Raw genomic sequence first — 16,052 nt, 5'->3', positions numbered from 1 at the left:
TTTTTTAGGACATATGACAAGTTATATGAATAATATATGCGAAGTTAAACACAACCCAAGAAGGACCCTTGAGCCAAATCAAAGTGAAAGCCCTCCAAAATAATATTTTTAAGATACGTTTTCGGATGATTTGATTTCAGGAGGTCATAACCCTATCAGCCTTTGGGAATTTGGGAAAACTCCCAGAATTAAAGTTGTAGATAATTGAAATAGCTTTCCAACCATAGGTCGTGTGTCTTCATGTGACATCGGGATAAGGAGATATGGACATTTTAAGGCAGAAAGGTCAAGCTGGGCAATGAATTCGGCCCAACCCGATTCCAAGTCGGGTCAGGCCCATTTTCTTTGCCATTTAATGAAACATTTCGGCCTTTCTCCTTCATTTTCAGACCTCAACATCCAGAATATTTCATAGAGAGAGAGAGAGAGAGGAGAGTTAGAGAGAGAAACCAAGTTTTGATCAAAATCTGAGCCCCGAATCCCGAAGCTCATGAAGAGAAAAGTGTTGTACGTCACGTTGCCTTCAATTTGAGCTAAAAATCAGTCAAGAAGAAGAGGGTGGACGTGGTTGCTGCATACTTAAGGTAAGATTAAGGACCATTTTTCATTTTTAACAAGTTTATTTAGAGTTTTAACGGATTAGAACGGAGAAAATAGCATTATAAACTCGTTTGTTGTTTTGTTGGGATTTATGGATTAAGGGGTTGTTTTAGGTGGATTAAATGGATGGAATTAGCTGAGTTATGATGTATAATAATTGTTAATATTGTTGTTGATAAGTTGTTGTTCTTGAATTTGGGAGAATAAAGTGTATAAAGATATTGTATACAAAGCGTATACCGGGCTGTTTTGTGCCGATGTTTGGGGCTGTTTTATGTAATTTTTGTGGCTGTTTTGTGACAATATTTTGGGGCTGTTTTATGTAATTTTCGTGGCTGTTTTGTGACAATATTTTGGGGCTGTTTTATGTAATTTTCGTGGCTATTTTGTGACTATATTTTGGAGCTGTTTGGTGTCATATTTGTGGCTGTTTTGCGATGATATTTTGGGGACTGTTTTATGGTCGTTATGGATTGTTTTGTGGGCTGGAATATCGGGGGATTGGCTGTAGTTGTTGTTGTTGTTATATTATGGATATACGGAAATAAAGAAGTGTATACAAGCATTGGCATCCGAATGTATATTGGGCTATTTTGGGAGTAATTTAAGAATGAATTTAATTCTAGTTTGATATGAAATTATTGGTATTGTTGTTGTTGCTATTTTGATTGACGTTTGGCTAAGTTGGAATTTCGAGGATTGTTAAGTTTACAGAGGAAATGCTGCCCAATTTTCTCTAGAATTTACGACGCGTTCTTATAATCGATTAACTAATGTTAATATGAATTCTCCCGTGAAGGTAACGATGTGACATTGGGGGAGATCAAGTGAACGATAACATAGCTAAACGACAAAGGTATGTGAGGCTAGTCCTTTCTTTCCAATGGCATGAATCCTATAGTATAAGTTCTTTTCCTCTTCATGAGTTCATGTATTCTGAGAAGCTAAAAGCCTATATTCCTACATGTCTATATAAGATAAGAGACATGATATGATGATGCCATATTGATAATGATGTCATTTATTGCTTACACTCACCTTATGTACTAATTCCTTCAAGGTGAGGTGGAATGTCAATAATTGCTCCATAATGAAATCGGGGGATCACGACCTTACGTCACTCCGATAGAGTATAGATGATCTTGAGCCTTATGCATGTATTATGTTAAGATAAACATATTATGATAAGTATATGATTATAAGTATTTTATGATGAGCATGTCATGATTGCATCACACCGCGCCTAGTTGGCCGGGCAGTCACCGCTAAGGCGGGCAGCTATACGGATACACCATGACCTTTTTGGCATGGGCAGACACCACTAGTGGGCGGCATGAGATGATACCCCGAACGCGGGAGGCCTGGACGCGGGCTAATGTTATTGATTATCACACCGTACCTATATGGTCGGGTAGTTTATATACATATGTGTTATGCATACATGAGATGATGAGTATGGAAGTAAGTCAGCATGCAGTATGCCTCTATGATTCACAGTTAGTTACAGATTATACCATATTTTATTGATGCCTCCCTATTTCATTGATGTATTATTGTTGATTATGCCTCTCATACTCAGTACAATATTCGTACTGACGTCCGTTTTCTTGGACGCTGTGTTCATGCCCACAGGTAGACAGGGAGACGATCTTGATCCAGGTGCATAGGAGTTAGCGGCTGATTTGAGAGCACTCCATTGTTCGGAGGTGCTTATGGTTATTCTGTTGTGTATATCTATGTATATTTTGGGCATGACGGAGTCTTGTTCCGCCTATATGTATAGTACTTCAGTAGAGGCTCGTAGGTACGCAGTGTGGGTAGTATGGTCTCACAGTTTTTACGTATATGCATACTACTATTTTGATAGCCTAAGGGCTTATGTTTATAAAAGTATGATTTCTAGCATGAATTGTATATCAATTTGATAAAGAAGAGTATAATGAGTATAGTGAGCAGTATAATGAGCGGTGCTCGGTGGTTAGCCCCGGGTGCCCGTTGCGGCTCCTAGTCGGGTCGTGACAAAATCTCCCCCTCCAGACCCATTCACATGAAGGAAGGTACACCGGGCTTCTAGTTTGAGTATCTGCCGACAAGTTCTTTGCACAATTCAAAATTGTCTCTCGGTACCACCTTGGTCGGCATATCTACAGGATTTTCACTCGTGTGAATCTTCTTGACCTGGAACAATTCGTTCTCAACCTGATCACGAATCCAATGATATCTGACGTCAATGTGCTTTGTTCTCGCATGGTACATGGAGTTTTTGCTCAATTCTATTGCACTCTAACTGTCACAATAGACAACATACTCCATTTGTTGCAATCTAAGTTCTTGAAGGAATCTCTTGAGTTATATCATCTCTTTGCCAGCTTCAGTAGCCGCAATATACTCCGCTTCAGTTGTAGACAGTGCAACACACTTCTGCAACTTCGACTGCCATGATATAGCTCCCCCTGAAAAGGTAAACAAATATCCAGTAGTGGATTTTCTGTTATCAAGGTCACCTGCCATTTCAGAATCTGTATAGCCCTTCAAGATTGGATTTGATCCTCCAAAACACAAGCATTCATCTGAGCTTCCTCTTAGATACCTGAGTATCCACTTCACAGCTTCCCAATGCTTTTTCCCTGAATTTTCAAGAAATCTGCTAACAACACCGACTGCATGAGCAATATCTGGTCGAGTGCATACCATTGCATACATCAAACTTCAAACGGCAGAGGAATAAGAAATCTTGGCCATTCTCTCTTTTTCCTCCGTTGTTGTAGGACACATATTTTTGCTCAATTTCAGATGACCAGGAAGAGGTGTGCTAACCCACTTAGCACTCTTCATATTGAAGCGCTTTAGTACACGTTCTATGTACTTTTTTTGTGACAAATAAAGCTTCCTTTCATCTCTTGAACGAGTAATTCTCATGCCCAAAATCTGCTTAGCATGACCCAAGTCTTTCATTGCAAAAGACTTACTCAACTGTTTCTTCAACTCGTCAATCTTGGAAGCATTCCTGCCTACAATCAACATATCATCCACATATAGCAGGAAGATGATAAAGTCATCATTAAAAAAAAATTATGCAAATACACAGTGATTTGAAGAAGGCTTCTTATAGCCTTGCTCCCCCATAACAGATTCAAACTTTTTGTACCACTGTCTGGGAGCTTGCTTCAATCCATATAGACTCTTCTTAAGTTTGCATGGAAGAATTTCTTTACCTTTTGCCTTGAAGCCCTCAGATTGTTCCATATAAATCTCCTCTTCTAAGTCACCGTGAAGAAAAGCAGTATTCACATCAATCTGATCAATCTCCAAATCAAGACTAGTAGTCAAACCGAGAACTGGCCGAATGGAGGACATTTTCACAACAGGAGAAAATATTTCGTCAAAGTCAATACCTTTACTTTGACCAAATTCCTTAACAACCAATCTAATTTTGTATCTGGGCTTCAAGCTGTATTCTTCGGCTTTAACTTTGAACACCCACTTGTTCTTCAAAGCTCTCATGCCCTTAGGCAATTTCACCAACTCATAAATATGGTTCTCATACAGAGATTCCATCTCATCTTGCATGGCTGCAATCCATTGATCCTTGTGCTCATCTTCCATGACCTCCTCATAACATTCATGTTCTCCTCTATCAGTGAGTAATACATACTCATTAGGTAAATAACGGGAAGAAGGAACATACTGTCTAGTAGACCTTCTAAGTGGAATATTTGAATCATCCACGACTTCATGAGTTGGAGCATCTACCTCATCAATAGCAGCATCGTTATCATCATCAACATGCTGATCTGGAACATGATTCTGGGCATCACCATCGTCATCGATCCCACCAATGTCATCAACATTTGTATGAGGGACTTGATCAAGATTAACTAAACCTTCAAAACTTGAAGATTTTATCTTCTCCGTTTTGTTAATATCTTCAACGGTTTGATCCTCCACGAAGATAACATCACGACTTCTCACGTCCTTCTTCTCAATTGGATCATATAGCCTGTAACCAAACTCATCAAGTCCATAACCAATGAAGATGCACTGTCTTGTCTTGGTAGTTAATTTTGACCTCACATCTTTAGGCACATGTACAAAAGCTTTGCAACCAAACACTTTCAAGTGGTCATAGGAAACATCCTTTCCATACCAAACTCTGTTTGGAACATCACTTTGCAAAGCAACCACAGGGGATAGATTAATAACATGTGCGGCGGTCAACAATGCCTCACCCCAAAAGGAATTCGGCAACTTTTCTTCAGAAAGCAAATATCTAACTCTTTCCATCAAGGTCTTGTTCATCCTCTCTGCTAAACCATTAAGCTGAGGAGTCTTCTGGTGTCTAATACCCTGTTGCTTGCAGTATTCGTCAAACGGTCCACAATATTCAACATCGTTATCAGTACGAATACACTTCAGCTTTTTTCCAGTTTCTCTTTCAACTGAAGCCTGAAACTACTTAAAGACACCCAACACTTGGTCTTTAGTCTTCAAGACGTAGACCCAAAGTTTTCTTGAGCAATCATCAATTAAAGTAGAAAAGTAAAGTGCACCACCCAAAGTCCTTGTCTTCATTGGACCACATAAATCTGAATGCACCAACTCAAGCAACTTTGTCTTTCTTGAAGAAAGATGACACTTGAAAGAAACTCTATTTTGTTTTCCAGCCAAGCAGTGCTCACACTTTTCTAATAAGAATAGATATTAACAATGTATCATTGTGCGGTTGAATGATGCCTTCTGCGTCCTAGTTGCTGAAATAGATGGAACCCTCAGGCATATAATTTCGGCCGCACTTTTCACGCACAGCAGAAACCTAGGTTCGTTTCATCACCGGCCCTCGTGGGGTATCGGTGCCCCCAATTATCATGTTGATTATGTGCTGGGGTTCTACTGGCTCGGCCCTTTTATGAGTCTCCTTTTCCTTGTAATGACCTTTGGCTCTTTCACGTAGCAATTCTCGAAGATGGTCATTCTTCAGTAACCGGGCTACCTCTTCTCTTAACTGGCGACAATCCTCAGTTCTGTGTCCATGGGTTCCATGATATTCACACATCATGTTCGGGTCCTGTTGGCCCGGATCCGACCTTAGAGGTCTCGACCATTTTACATCCGGAACGCGACCAATAACCGAGACGAGGTCCGAGGTATTGACGTTGAAATTATACTCCGACATCCTTGGCAAGTCTTTGCTGCCGGCAGAACTTCCGGCATCGCTCCTGAATGAGAGACCTCGACTGTTTGACGGGCGCTCGATCCGTTTATCACCCCGACCGGAGAAATGGCTCGGACCAACCCTGGATTTCTCCGACCTGAAGCTTGGTTTTTCCGAATGAGAATATGGCCGATACCTTTCCCTCGATGATCTGGCCTTCGGTTCGAAATTTTTCCTTGGTCTCTCAAAACTTTTATTCATATTTACTGGCCCCGGGGGAAGCTCGAGTTGGTCATCCTCCACCCGAATTTTGACTCGTATCGGTTATGGACATCTGCCCATGTCACAGCCTCGTATTCCAGCAAGCTTTCCTTTAATTTAAACGAAGTCGTCGAGCTTCGAACATTGAGTCCCCTCCGGAACCGGGGGGAGCTCCATCCATTCCCTTTAGAATCGGTTGACAAATTCGCGCAGTAACTCATCGTCTCCTTGGGCTATTCGGAAAATATCCGCTTTCCGAGCCTGTACCTTTTTGGCTCTAGCGTGTGCTTTTACGAACGCATCGGCGAGCATTTCAAAAGAAGTGATTGAGTGCTCGGGCAGATGGTCGTACCAAGTCAATGCCTCTTTTGACAGAGTCTCCCCGAACTTCTTCAGCAAAACGGATTCGATTTCATCTTCTTCCATATCGTTGCTTTTTATAGTGCAGGTGTATGAGGTCACGTGCTCGTGAAGGTCCGTTGTGCCGTCATATTTCTGGATATCTGGCATTTTGAACCTCTTCGAATCCGACCCTTTCAAAATAGGCGGAGCCCCCGGGATTTGATCCACCCTATAGTTGTATGTTTCCACTCTCTTTTCGGTCGAGTCTACCCGCTTCGCCAATGTTTCGAGAATTCTCAGGACCTCGGTGGATAAACCAGCTCTGGATCCATTGCTTTCAACCATCCTTGCCTCATCTCTTCTGGGTTCAGCAACACCCTTTGCCTTCTCTGGGGTCGTTTTATCTCTTTCGTTTTGCAACTGGGCTATCGCGATTCCTTGCTCAGCAATCGCTGCTTTTTGTTCCTGCAACATTTCAAAAATTAAACGTAAGTCAATATTATCATTCGGGGTATCCGGTTCTTTCCGGCCTTGTGTCCGGGACAAAGTAATTGAATTGTGAGTATTCAAAGGATCAGTGGCCGGCTGGGCAGCATTCTCCTGGTCCACGGTGTTTTGCCGGTTAAGGCCCCCCCTCGAATCAACGAGGTTATGGTCAGCGGGGTTTGGTAATCCTCGTGGCCCGCTGTCTTCATTTTCGGCCACGATTTCGAGGTTGTTGACGTGACCAGATTGTCCACTGTTAGCCATTTGATCCGTTTTCACAGAGAACAGATTTTTTCGATTTTGACAGGTAAGAGATGAGTTAGATCAAAGACCACTATTATCCTAGTCCCACGGTGGGCACCAAACTGTTTACCCTAAATTTGGATAATCAATTAAATTTATGAGTGAGGTATAGGATATGTGGTGAGACTTTAATCTATTCTTTGATTGAGAGAAAATGGGATAGAATCAACTATGAATAATCTAAATAGTAATTGAAAGTATATGCTAAACGTATATGCTAATATGTTAAATATTGTTTGATTGCATAAATCCAAAGATGAACACGATTAATCCGGACAAAAATCAGATGTTAAGAGAGAGATTTGTATATATTTTCTATTACAAAATGTGAGTTCAAGAAGTCAACCCCTAAAAGTAAGATAATGACACCTATTTATAGTTTTGCCTCATGGGCTTCATACAACATAAGGCCCTCAAGAATAAAGAAAAACCCTAAAATGGATAAGGTTGGTTGTACGGTCTGACACCCGTACGATTGGCAGTATAATGTGGCAGAACGGTATTGACGCGTGGCTATTGTGTAACGGATCACCCGGACCAACGGCCACGATCAGACGGACCAACGGCCACGACCAACTCGGCTATGGAGAAGCCGGACCAAATGATGCCCTTCATTTGCTTCGGTTCAAGCACTCCTCCGGTTCAGAATGAAAGTCTTCGTGCACATGCTTGTCCCTTTCTTCCCTCGGTCTCCGGTCTTACCGGTTTAACATATTTTCGATTTTTACCGTATACAACTATGACTCACCTATTGATACATCTAATTATGAATTACAATTACCTACAGATATATTTAAGTATAGATTATAATTAGACACCATACAATACGTCTAATTATGAATTACAATTATCTGTCTATATGTTCCATTATTTTAAGAGTGACTTAGGTGTTACTTTGGCAAATCAAACCCATTTTATTAGTGGACGATGGATTGATTATATTAGATTGAAGGTCTTACTTTAATAGATAAAATGAATATTTTATAGTATATTATCAATTAAATAAGTTATTATTAATTAAGGTGAATTTAATAGTTTATATTATTAATGTTCATTTGGATTACAATGAGTCACCTAATTATTCTAATTTTTCCAATCATTAATTAAGTAATTTAGATATACCATTGTAATACCCAAATTACCCTTTGACATCCGATATCACTAATCAAACATACATATATGATTTTTCAATCAATAATTAAGTAACTCACCTATAGCTAATTATTTGGCTTATGAAATCACGAACTTTATTTCATTGCATAATTATAGAGTTGATATTAAAATTTATTATTCAGTTACCTCGATTATAAAGATACGCCCCATTTACCTATCTGCTCTAAAATGCGCTCGATCTCAACCTATTGGCCCTAAATTGCCCTCATTTTCAACGGTCTCTTTAAAAATATAATTCAAAGTTTCATTTATTATGTGCATGTTCTTATCGGGTTAGTTTTACAATGCAATTTTTTTTTTGACTGAACGAGGGTTCGAACTCAGAATCTCGTGTATTTTCAGTCACCTTTTTAAGCGAAGGACAAAAACTAAATAACATCAATTTGAGGGGAAAAAATTAAAGACCAGTGCCTTTGAAGGACATTCCGCACAAAAAAATCATAGCTGGGACATTATTTGACCAAACTATTAAGAGAGGGGCATTTTTACTAGTTAAAGGGCCTGAATTAAACAGTTCCATTTGAACGTACAGTAATTAAGCGCTCACTCCATCGGTACACCTCCATTGTTGCCAAAGTGACACCTTTCTTTTCTCTCCTTCCATAGGGTCCAAAAAAAGAATTAAGTTTAGTATTCACATCCATTGGTATTTACATAGGCTTGGGTGCTGACAATCCTACCTCTGAGATAAGTTCCAAATAATACTTTCTTTGGTTCACAAGATTCCTGCTTTTGACCTGGCAAACTCAATGCCAAATAAGTGTTGTAGATCACCTAGGTCCTTTATTTTGAAGGCTTTGCCGAGAGAATTTTTTGTCTCTTGAATCAGTTTCAAGCTGTCACCAGTGACTAAGATGTCATCAACATAGACCAAGACAATAACAGTTCTTTCACTTGTTTTGTTGATGAATAAGGAATGGTCATGCTGACTTTGCCTAAACATTAACTTCAATAATGCTTCTGAAAGCTTTTCATTCTATTGTCTTGGTGCTTGTTTAAGCCCATACTAGGATTTGACAAGTCTGCATACTCTTGGATTCTGTACATTCTACATACTCTTGGATTCTGTACATTCTTCCCCTGACTTGAAAAACCTTGTGGAAGGGTCATGCAAATTTCACCAAGTAGATCACCTTGCAAAAAGGCATTGTATACATCCATTTGATGTATATTAAAGTTGTTTGCAGCAGCTAATGAGAGTATAGTTCTTACTGTAACCATTTTTACAACTGGAGAAAAAGTCTTTCGAAAATCAATACCTTCCCATTGGCTATAGCCTTTTGCCACCAATCTATCCTTGAACCTTTCCACCTCACCTGAAGCCTTGTATTTAATCGTATATACCCATTTACAACCTATTGGTTATCTACCGAGAGGTAAATCTGTAATCTCCCATGTATGATTGTCTTCTAAGGCTTGAATCTCTTCTTTCATAGCCTTGATCCACCTAGGATCTTCGACTGCTTGAGAGTAGTTGGATGGTCCAGTCTCAGTTGATATGGAAGAAATATAGGCATGATACTTAGGAGAAACATGCTGATATCCATCGTATTTGTTTAGAGCATATGGTGTATCAGTATGTATGTTCAAGGATACAAAATTCTTCATCCATATAGGAGGATGCTTTGTTCTACTTGATTGTCTGGTCTCAGTTGGTGGTTGAACTACATTTGGTTGTGCTGCTTGTGGTATAGGATCAGCTAGGGGTTGATTATGTTGATTCTCAGCATTAGAAACCTCTTTATTATCAGTAGTATGATTCATGATGACATCAATGGGATCATGGTATTTTATATGTGACTCCTCTATCATGTGTTGAGTAGTATTTGGAGCAGATATTGGAAGAAAACTATGCAGCTCATTTGTCATCCATTGTGTCTCAGATTGATTGATAGGAAATAGTGCATGATTTTCTGTACTTTTTGCTGCAAAAGGAAAGATATCTTCTCTAAAACGCACATCTCTGTTGACTAAGAAAGAATTAGTAGCAATATCAAATAAGACACATTTTTTTTGAACCTCTGAGTAGCCCATGTGAATTGCTATTTTTCCTCTTGTCATAAGTTTATCTTGCTCTTGAAGTATTTTAGCAAAACATAGGCACCCTATTACTCTAAGATGATTTAAGACTTGGTTTTCTACCATACAGTTTCTCATAAGGTCAGTGTTATCAAAGGCGTGCTTTAAGCGCGCTTAAGCCCTGAAGCGAAGCTCAAGACATGTTGAGCGCTTCACCTCGCTTTATGTGCGCTTCAGTGTCATCATCAAGGCTCAAAGACATACTTTTCCTTGCCAATGAGCCTCTCTTGGAGAGGTAACACTAGATGGTTAATATTTCACTTTATCGTAATATTTTTCCAATTTCTTTGTCCATGCATTTGTTATTCATGCTTATTATTATTAATCTTGGACTAAACATATATATATATATTTGTATTTTTGCACCATTGCGCTTTTTTTCATTAAAGCCCACGCTTCATTGCGCTTTGCCCTTAAAGCCCCAACTGACCTTAGAGCTTTTTTGCGCTTTTCGCTTTTGATAACACTGCATAAGGTAACACATTATTGATAACTGTACTTGGCAATCTGTTTATCAAATAGACAGCAGCTAAAGTACGCAATGTCCCGGAAACTTGATTGGAATTTTACCTTGAAATCTAATAGCCCTGGTAATCTCCAATATGTGCCTATGTTTCCTCTCAGCAACCCCATTTTGCTGAGGGGTATAAACACAAGTTTTATGATGAATTATGCCTAAAGAAACAAATAATTGCTCACATATTGTATTAAGGAATTCTGTTCCATTATTTGTTCGGATAGTTTTCATAGTCTCGTTAAGCTGAGTTTGAGCAAATATAAGAAATGCTTAAGGGATAAACATACATCTGATATTTGCTTAAGTAAAAACAACCAAGTCATTCTAGTGTAATTATTAACAGTAGTAAGGAAGTACTTGTTACCATCAAAAGTTGTTGTTTTATAAGGTCCCCACAAGTCTACATGAATCAAATCAAATGAACCAGTACTTTCTATGCTACTAGAAGGAAAAGGTAATCTTGCTTGTTTAGGACAAAGGCATACAATGCACTTAGTTACACACTCTTTAGTACTTTGTATACTAGCAGGTAACAGTTTCTTAAGGGCTATAGATGACACATGTCCACATCTTCTATGCCATAAGCCTATATCACAGTTGTTTTCCTCAGTGATTGCCGCATTTTCTCTTGCCTCCATAGAATTATTGAGTATGTTATGATTAGCATTTGACATAAGCAGAATTGTTTATGTCAATTAGATCCCAGAATACACAGAATTCAGGTAAGAACAGTGCAGAACATTTAAGTTCTTTTGTGATCTTAGATTCACATAATAAGTTGAACTTAAATGAGGTATGTGAAAGACATCAAATAATGTATTTCTGTCTGAAATAGAGCATTTTCCTGTATGAGTTGTGTTACATCTCCATTTGGCAAGCAAACTCTCTTTGAATATGTAATTTTAACTACTGATTTCTTATTCAATAGTTAAATGTCTGATACCATATGATTAGTTGCATATGTGTCTATAATCCATTCATGCACACCATCAGTTACTATAAAGGACTTAGGCATACCTGCAATGTTTGTTGAAGGTGCTGAAGTGGATGTGGTGTTTGAGCCTTTGTTCAAGAGTTGCAGGATTTGTTCATACTGCTCATTTGTAGAATAGCCTCCAAACTGCTTTGTCTGTTTTGTGGTGTCTGTCATGTGCATTTGAGAGTTTGAACTTTCACTTGCCTCAACATTTGAGTATGTATTCTGAGGACACACATTTGTGCTATGAGCATAGCTTAACTGGACTGGGCTGTAAATGCTCTCCAAACTGTTGTGGAAATTGTCCAAACTGTATAGTTGAACCAGCAGCAGTACCACCAGCATCAGATTGACATTATATGCTGCATTATTTCCTGGTCCTTTCCTTTTAAACTTAAAGTCTGTAGGATAGCCAACCACTCGATAACAAGTTTCTTTACTGTGAGCTTTCCTCTTGCATACCTCACATACCAGATTATAATTCTTCTTGAACTTTTGAGGCTGTCCTTGTCCATTTTGATTCCTATTGTACATATCCAAGTCATGATTGTTTACAGCATTGGCCTAATTATTACTCAAAACACCAGAAGTAGCAGCTACACTCCTTTGACTCTCATCATGTTGTTATTCAAGATGAAGAAGATGAATTTGAGATATGATGAAATGAGAGAAAAAGATGATCAAATAGTATTCATTATTCTGAGTAGGATATGCAAGTTGTATATACCTTATATACATGGTTAGGATACAACTCCTCTAAATAACTTGATAACTAACTTTTAAACTTAATAACTAACTAATTACATGGATTAGTGAAATAGAAATGACTAATCTACCCTTATCCTTCAACAGTATAACATTATAGCGTTATTTGATTCATCAAAGGCTAAAAGCACCAAAAGGATGGCCTTTTAATTGAAAAAGGTACTCTTTTTATTATATGCAACTAGTTTAGTGAAGCTCGAGCTGAGCCCAGGCGCAAGGTCAAAATAATGTGCACTTCATTATTGTTTTAGATTGAAAAATAATAATTTGTGTACGTTTCTTAGGCACTACTTTTATAAGATGGTCGCTTCTTAATCATGTATTATCATTAGTTAAGTGTTTTGATCAGACAATTAGATAATTTACTAAATGAAATGTTATAAGAAAATAAGTTGATAAACAGATATCAAAGAGACAGAGATAACTTAATGTTTAGTAACATAATTTAAAGTATGCAAAATGATTTCAAACTGACTATAATCATAAATTGAAAGGACATTTTAATATTATATGAATTTGTGAGTATATAATTTCTAGTTAGAGGTAGGAATAGCATGTTTTGGTATTTATTGATTAGCAAGCGTCAAGTATCTTGGGTCTATTATACAGGAAGATGGGGATATCGATGATGATGTTTCACATCGTATTGGTGTAGGGTGGATGAAATGGAGGCTCGCTTCCGGAGTGCTGTGTGATAAGAAAGTGCCACCAAAACTCAAAGGCAAGTTCTACAAAGTGGTGGTTAGACCAACCATATTGTACGGGCAGAGTGTTGGCCAGTCAAAAAATTTTTTGTTCAGAAGATGAAAGTCGCGGAAATGCGAATGCTGCGGTGGATGTGTGGGCACACTAGGATGGATAGAATTAGGAATGAAGATATCCGATACAAGGTGGGAGTAACATCGGTGGAGGACAAGATGCGGGAAGCGAGATTGAGATGGTTTGGGCGTGTGAAGAGGAGAGACACAGATGCTCCAGTGCGGAGGTGCGAGAGGTTGGCTATAGACGGTTTCATAAGGGGCAAAGGGAGGCCGAAGAAGTATTGGGGAGAGGTGATTAGACAGGATATGGCACAGTTGCAGCTCGTCGAGGACATGACCTTAGATAGGAGGTTGTGGAGGACCCAAATTAAGATAGAAGGTTGGGTGGCTTATCTTTTCACCATAGTAGTCGTAGTTTTGCTCATTTGTTTATTACCATTTGATTGTTGCTTATATCTGTTGGGCCAGTATACTTTGACTATCTTATTTATTTATAGTAGTTAATGCTCTTTTCTTTTCGGACTGTTCTACCATGACTTTCTCGCTTTTGTTATTCCTTAGTTTCATATTGTTTTCGATATGATTGGTTCTATCTGACCTTTGTCTTGTTTTCGTCTCTTGTTCTCCTCTCTTGAGCCGAGGGTCTTTCGGAAACAGTCGTCCTACCTTGTAAGGTGGGGGTTAGGTCTGCGTACACTCTACCCTCCTCAAACTCCACAGGGTGGGATTGTACTGGGCTTGTTGTTGTTGTTGTCGCTCATAATTTCACGTGACAATGGTTTATGCAAAAACAAAAATGGTGATTGAAGTCTAGGTTGAGATGAAATTTTAAAAAAATGAATTTGTTGAAATAAAGTTTAAGAATTAAGTTAGTTTGTCATTAAATCATCAATACTTTATTTTTAAAAGAGAATTCCCTTACTCAACCAATTAAGGATTACATGATTTCTGACGAATTAAATTGTTTGCACGACAAGAAGGATGCTATTATCAATACTTGATAATTATGGGACTGAGGAGTTAATCACTTGGTAAGCATCTTTTCCTCTTTTCTATCCCACTTAATTAAGAAAATTGAATAAAAGAACACGTTGTTCCCGAGTTCGTTCGTTACAGTCAGCACATGAGTCCCATATCGTGTCGATAGGGATTCAGATCACCTTCCCAAGCCTGTCTAACCTAATTTTGTGTGAGTTTTATTGGATGGAATTTTAATGAACTATATGAATCGTTTAGAGTTTCAATTTCATGCTGGATTAATCGTATTTTGGGTTAGAACAATGAATATATTTAAGACGGTCCATTTCATATCAGAAAAGCTTATGTATCAAAAAGGATTAATTTGACTTCTTCACCTAGCTATAGTACTGTCAACCGGTTCCAACCGGTAACCGGTTCCGGTTAACCGGTTTTAAAGTCCAAATCGGAACCGGTCCGGTTTGGATTGGTTTAAATATTTTATTTTTATTTTTTGTATTATATATATATATTATAGTATTTATTTGTATATTGTAGGTATATTTACATATGTTATACAATTTTATAATTAAAGTTTAAATATTTACTGACTAACAGCCTAACCGCAAGTCAGCAATACAGAATAGTGTTTTTCGTACACATATATATGTATAACTTACATATATACTAAATATATGTATAACTTAATATATATACTATATATATGTATATATATGTACTATATACTATATATAGGTATAGCTTAATATATATATATATATATATATATATATATGTATAGATATAACTTAATATATATACTATATATACATATCTACTATATATACAATATATATACTATATATATGTATAACTTAATATATATACTATATATATGTACTATATACTATATATAGGTATAGCTTAATATATATATATATATATATATATAGGTATAACTTAATATATATACTATATATACATATCTACTATATATACAATATATACTTAATATATATACTATATATATGTATAACTTAATATATATACTATATATATGTATAACTTAATATATATACTAAATATATGCATAACTTAATATATATACTATATTATGTATATATATGTACTATATACTATATATAGGTATAACTTAATATATATACTATATATACATATCTACTATATATACAATGTATACTTAATATATATACTATATATTATGTATATATATGTACTATATACTATATATAGGTATAGCTTAATATATATATATATAGGTATAACTTAATATATATACTAAATATATGCATAACTTACTATATATATGTTTAACTTAATATATATACTATATATATGCATAACTTAATATATATACTATATATATGTATATATATGTACTATATACTATATATAGGTATAGCTTAATATATATATATATATATATATGAGTATAACTTAATATATATACTATATATACATATCTACTATATATACTTAATATATATACTATTTTTTTTTTAATTTTAACCGGTTTAACCGGTTCCGGTTAAAAAAAATTTGGAACCGGACCGGTAAATTAATATCCGGTTAACCGGTTATACCGGTTCCGGTTCCGGTTTAACCGGTTCCGATTACCGGTTAAACCGGTTACAGTGAACCGGTTGACACCCTTACCTA

The 16,052-nt window shown here is 37.1% G+C and overlaps 2 long non-coding RNA genes across 2 annotated transcripts; both read left to right on the top strand.

Moving 5' to 3' along the window:
- The first annotated feature begins 1,481 nt into the window (after positions 1-1,481).
- On the top strand, positions 1,482-2,524 carry LOC132642174 (uncharacterized). The gene is made up of 2 exons (XR_009583058.1): positions 1,482-2,061; positions 2,233-2,524. It is a non-coding gene; the product is annotated as an uncharacterized LOC132642174 (long non-coding RNA).
- A 6,416-nt stretch (positions 2,525-8,940) lies between these two features.
- On the top strand, positions 8,941-12,503 carry LOC132640094 (uncharacterized). The gene is made up of 2 exons (XR_009582161.1): positions 8,941-10,477; positions 10,872-12,503. It is a non-coding gene; the product is annotated as an uncharacterized LOC132640094 (long non-coding RNA).
- The last annotated feature ends 3,549 nt before the right edge of the window (positions 12,504-16,052 follow it).

Source organism: Lycium barbarum, chromosome 5 (assembly GCF_019175385.1).
Source record: "Lycium barbarum isolate Lr01 chromosome 5, ASM1917538v2, whole genome shotgun sequence".
Classification (NCBI taxonomy): Eukaryota; Viridiplantae; Streptophyta; class Magnoliopsida; order Solanales; family Solanaceae; genus Lycium; species Lycium barbarum.
The sequence above is the reverse complement of the archived record's forward strand: the minus strand, read 5'-3'. Positions and strand labels throughout refer to the sequence as shown.